Here is a 6690-nt window from a genome sequence, read left to right on the forward strand (position 1 = left end):
AACATGAAACAAGTAGAAAAACAGAAACAGCAACATAATGGGGGAAAACAAAGCTTAGAACAAGGGCAACAACAAACACAACAAACTGTACAAACACAATTTCATAAACAGGAATAACAAAAAGAAGAGTTGAAGCAACAAAAACAATACAAAAAGCAAACAACTAAAAGCTCAAAACAACAGCAAGGCCAGCAACAACAACAACACAAGAAAGTACATAAACAAGTATTAGGAATACAGAAACAAAAAAAAAAACGTAATCCAAGAGAAACCAAGGAAACAAACACAGCCGGTCATGAAGGAACAAAAACCAGAGCAAATAATGGAACAAGGAGAAAAGCAGAGTAACAAAAAGACAATAAGATTAGCAATAACAACACTAACAACGGAAACAATGCAACCAGCACAATCGGGCATAATGGATGAATAGATAGAAAAATATCTAGAAGACTAAGACAATTGCCCGGAATACACGTTGAAAAATCAGGAAATTACAATGATAACATCAAAAGAGAAAGAAACAACAGTACCGAAATAGACATCATCATCAGAAATAAACAGACAGACGGAATAGCAGATCAATAAAGAGACAAAAGAGGGAACAACAGGCTAAAATGTGTGAAACATACATCTTAGAAGACAACGAATCCTTGAATAGAGTTTCATCCTAATTTTAATTAAACGTAGAAAAAATACAATATGTTCAAAAGCATACAATATCACACTCATATAAAAGATGGAAAAATATAAATAAGTGAAAACAATACAGCACACATACAACCACAAGTAGGACAGGATGGCCTCCCTAAGTGGCCTGAAAAGACCAACCAGGGAGAGCATCCTCCAAGAAAAGATAAGAGCGCACAGTAACTTTTTTCTTCATGACATTAGTAAGGAATAAATTTTGACACTATCGAAAGTATAACATTATACAAAAAGATTTACAACTTTACAGCAAAAGGAAACATAGAATTCTACTCACGAGCAAGACAAGCGAGAAAACATGGCGGCTGCCAACAATGCAATAAAGAACGTGAAAAAAGTACTTCAGAACAAAGAGAACTGAGACAGAAGAAGGGTCATTCTTTGAATGTTACTATCAGGAGGGTACCCAGTAATTGGACGTGAGGAATATACCGAGAGAAAGAGTACCTGCTACATCAGCTGTAATAATAGCCCTGAAAACCAGATACCCAGACACCCTACAACACGTTTACATATAAACATAAAAGGATATGAGGGATTCATAATAAGACCCAGAGGGAACTTGCTGGTCCTACCGTATGGGGAATTAAACAGTTCGGGAGAGACTAGTAGTAAAAAACCGGTACCACTTCTAAAAAAGATCACCAAGCAGACAAGAGAACTCCACTTAACAGACGATCCCATGGAAATACCTCTAGAAGACACGGTCGACCGGCGCGAAAATGAAGGTGGAAAATTCAAGATTGGCGACCGTCCAAGGATTTTCAATATACAATGGGATTAGAATACTAGAAATTGAAAAGACAACCCTTCGAGGAATTAGAAGGGCTTTCTATTTACATTGATTTTTGACAAAGGCTTGGTACAAGGGATGAGTACACCACAGAACGTGTAACAGTTGTGGAGAGATGGGGCACACGCCACATAAATGCCCTATATATATATATATATATATATATATATATATATATATATATATATATATGCATAAGCATAACATATGAAATTCATACAAAGATGAAATAGATAAATAAATAAAAACAAGGTATCAGTCAAAAAAATATAGTACATATACAACCACAAGTGGGACAGGAGGGCCACTCTAAATGGTCTGAAAAGATCAACGAGGGAGAGCAACCTCCCCAAAAAAATTAAAGGGCGTGTGACATTAGTTGCCATCTTGGACTGATACATTCAGGAATATATGAGCTCTACTCGTCCGAAAAAGATAAATAAAAAACAAAAAGAGAGAAACTCCTGCAATAAAATTATTACATCAGCATTTTTTCAAACTTCTTTCTGATTTTTTTACTGAAAAAAACCCCACAATATCGGAGGGGAAACAGAAACGCATAAAAGCCTTTTAAAGTGTCAGAAAACGCCATTGGGGGTTCGGACACACGCGAGGCGAATAGCTTATTATAGCTAAGGGACGAAGGTGTGCCCACACAACAAATTGGACTGATGCCACACAAAAGACAAAGAACGGAAACCACAGTAGTGTAAAACGTTACCATCTAAAATAAGATGATACAAATTATGGTGGAACAGGTAGCAAAGAAAAAGGGCTAAGGGAATTTTTTGACGGCTTAATAATGATAATAATAATAATAATAATAATAATAATAATAATAATAATAATAATGACAATAATAAAACTTACAGAATGTCAAGGAGTATTTACTTTGGTCATAATAGTCGCAAAGACCCGGATTAAAAACTGATACACAGTAGAAATGTTATAATGACAGCACTGGGAATTTATATGTTTTCATTATGTTCCAATTTTACACAGATTCTAAGTTGCAGAATAGTTCGTTACATGTTGTTTTTATATGGGCCAATCAGAATTAGACTCAATCCATAGCATCACAAGGAGACTCTACAGAGTGTCCAGTTGAGATTGCTTGGATAGAGATTTACAAGCGGTTCATTGCAAACGCTGCTCTCTTTTTTCATTCAATATTTTGCTGGAGACATGGGTTTCACCGGGGTATTGGATGGTGCAGATTTAGTACGTTTGGAGATAGATTACATTTCTGATTTAACTTCTGATTAATTGCAAACTAACTCCAGTAGCCGAACTTACGAAATATTTGGTCTCAAGCACATGTATTCGGATCTCGGTCTCTAGCACATGCATTCGGATCACGGTCCCTAGCACATATATTCAGATCATGGTCTCTAGCATATGTATTCGTACCACGGTCTCTAGCACATGTATTCGGATCACTGTCTCTAGCACATGTATTCGGATCACGGTCTCAAGTACATATATTCGGATCATGGTCCTAGCACATGTGTTAGGATCACGGTCTCTAGCACATTTATTCGGATCACGGTCTCAAGTACATATATTCGGATCAGGGTCCTAGCACATGTGTTAGGATCACGGTCTCTAGCACATTTATTCGGATCACGGTCGCTAGCACATGTATTCGGATCACGGTCTCTAGCACATGTATTCGGATCACGGTCTCTAGCACATGTATTCAGATCACGGTCTCAAGCACATGTATTCGGATCACAGTCTTTAGCACATGTATTCGGATCACGGTCTCTAGCACATGTATTCGGATCACGGTCTCTAGCACATGTATTCGTATCACGGTCTGAAGCACATGTATTCAGATCACGGTCTCTAGCACATGTATTCGAATCACGGTCTCAAGCACGTGTATTCTGATTACGGTCCATAGCACATGTATTCAGATCACGTTCTCTAGCACATATATTCGGATCACGGTTTCAAGCACATGTATTCGGATCACGGTCCATAGCACATGTATTCGGATCACAGTCTCAAGCACATGTATTCGGATCACAGTCTCAAGCACATGTATTCGGATCACAGTCTCAAGCATATGTATTCGGATCACAGTCTCAAGCACATGTATTCGGATCACGGTCTCTAGCACATGTATTCAGATCACAGTCTCTAGCACAAGTATTGGGTTCACGGTCCATAGCACATGCATTCGGATCACGGTTTCAAGCACACGTATTCGGATCATGGTCTCAAGCACATGTATTCGGATCACGGTCTCTAGCACATGTATTCGCATCACGGTCGCAAGAACATGTATTCTGACCACGGTCCCTAGCACATGTATTCAGATCACGGTCTCTAGCACATATATTCGGATCACGGTTTCAAGCACATGTATTCGGATCACGGTCCCTAGCACATGTATTCAGATCACGGTCTCTAGCACATGTAATCGGATCACGGTCCATAGCACATGTATTCGGATCACAGTCTCAAGCACATGTATTCGGATCACAGTCTCAAGCTCATGTATTCGGATCACAGTCTCAAGCATATGTATTCGGATCACAGTCTCAAGCACATGTATTCGGATCACGGTCTCTAGAACATGTATTCGGATCACAGTCTCTAGCACATGTATTGGGTTCACGGTCCATAGCACATGTATTCGGATCACGGTTTCAAGCACACGTATTCGGATCATGGTCTCAAGCACATGTATTCGGATCACGGTCTCTAGCACATGTATTCGCATCACGGTCGCAAGAACATGTATTCTGACCACGGTCCCTAGCACATGTATTCAGATCACGGTCTCTGGCACATATATTCGGATCACGGTCTCAAGCAGATGCATCCGGATCACGGTCCCTAGCACATGTATTCAGATCACGGTCTCAAGCAGATGTATTCGGATCACGGTCTCTAGCACATGTATTCAGATCACAGTCCCTAGCACATGTATTCGGATCACGGACTCAAGTATATATATTCGGATCAACGTCCGAGCACATGTATTAGTATCACGGTCTCTAGGACATGTATTCGGATCACGGTCTCTAGCACATGTATTCGGGTCAAGGTCTCAAGCACATGAAGTCGTATCACGGTCTCTAGCACATGTATTCGGATCACGGTCGATACCACATGTTTTCGGATCATGGTCTCTAGCACATGTATTCTGATCACGGTCTCAAGCACATGTATTCGGATCACGGTCTCAAGTACATGCATTCGGATCACGGTCCATAGCACATATATTCGGATCACTGTCTCTAGCACATGTATTGGGATCACGGTCTCTAGCACATGTATTCGGATCACGGTCTCAAGCACATGTATTCGGATCACGCTTTCAAGCACATGTATTCTGATCACGGTCTCTAGCACATGCATTCGGATCTCGGTCTGAAGCACATGTATTAGGATCAAGGTCTCTAGCACATCTATTTCGATCACGGTTCTAGCACATGTATTCGGATGAAGGTCTCAAGCATATGTATTCGTATCACAGTCTCTAGCACATGTATTCGGATCACGGTCCATACTACATGTTTTCGGATCACGGTCTCTAGCACATGTATTTGGATCACGGTCTCAAGCACATGTATTCGGATCACGGTCTCAAGTACATGCATTCGGATCACGGTCTCTAGCACATGTATTCGGAGCACAGTCTCTAGCACATGTATTCGGATCACGGTCTCTAGTACATGTATTCAGATCACGATCTGAAGCACATGTATTCGGATCACGGTCTTTAGCTCATGTATTCGGATCACGGTCCATAGCACATGTATTCGGATCACGGTCTCAAGCACATGTATTCGGATCACGGTCTCAAGCACATGAATTCCGATCACAGTCTCAAGCACATGTATTCGGATCACGGTCTCTAGCACATGTATTCGGATCACGATCTCTAGCACATGTATTCGGATCACGGTCCCTAGCACATGTATTCGGATCACAGTGTCTAGCACATGTATTGGGATCACGGTCCATAGCACGTGTTTTCGGATCACTGTTTCAAGCACATGTATTCGGATCACGGTCTCAAGCACATGTATTCGGATCACGGTCGCTAGCACATGTATTCGGATCACTGTCTCTAGCACATATATTCGGATCACGGTCTCTAGCACATGTATTCGGATCACGGTCTCTAGCACATGTATTCGGATGACGGTCTGAAGCACATGTATTCAGATCACGGTCTCTAGCACATGTATTCGGATGACGGTCTCAAGCACGTGTATTCTGATTACGGTCCATAGCACATGTATTCAGATCACGGTCTCTAGCACATATATTCGGATCACGGTTTTAAGCACATGTATTCGGATCACGGTCTCAAGCACATGCATCCAGATCACGGTCCCTAGCACGTATATTCAGATCACGGTCTCTAGCACATGTATTCAGATCACGGTCTCTAGCACATGTATTCGAATCACGGTCCATAGCACATGTATTCGGATCACGGTCTCAAGCACATGTATTCAGATCACAGTCTCTAGCACATGTATTGGGATCACGGTCCATAGCACGTGTATTCGGATCACGGTTTCAAACACATGTATTCGGATCACGGTCTCAAGCACATGTATTCGGATCACGGTCTCAAGCTCATGTATTCGGATCACGGTCGCTAGCACATGTATTCGGATCACTGTCTCTAGCACATATATTCAGATCACGGTCTCTAGCACATGTATTCGGATTACGGTCTCAAGCACATGTATTCGGATCACGGTCTCAAGCACATGTATTTGGATCACGGTCCATAGCACGTGTATTCGGATCACGGTTTTAAGCACATGTATTCGGATCACGGTCTCAAGCACATGTATTCGGATCACGGTCGCTAGCACATGTATTCGGATCACTGTCTCTAGCACATATATTCGGATCACGGTCTCTAGCACATGTATTCGGATTACGGTCTCAAGCACATGTATTCGGATCACGGTCTCAAGCACATGTATTCGGATCACATTTATTTTCCAAATATAGTCCTTAAATTTAATTGTCAATTCTTAACTTTCTAGTGTGTCCAGATCCTACGAAATCTTACGTTAATCTAAAGTATCTTCCAACTCACTGTCAAACTGAGAGGACAAAATGTATAGAAATCAAGGAGCAGTTGGTCATAGACTTCACTGTAGGGTGCAAGTCGACGCCTCATTACTCACTGAGCACTGTCGCCACAAAAC

This window comes from Sinohyriopsis cumingii, chromosome 10, assembly GCF_028554795.1.
Source record: "Sinohyriopsis cumingii isolate HCF-2022 chromosome 10, ASM2855479v2, whole genome shotgun sequence".
Classification (NCBI taxonomy): Eukaryota; Metazoa; Mollusca; class Bivalvia; order Unionida; family Unionidae; genus Sinohyriopsis; species Sinohyriopsis cumingii.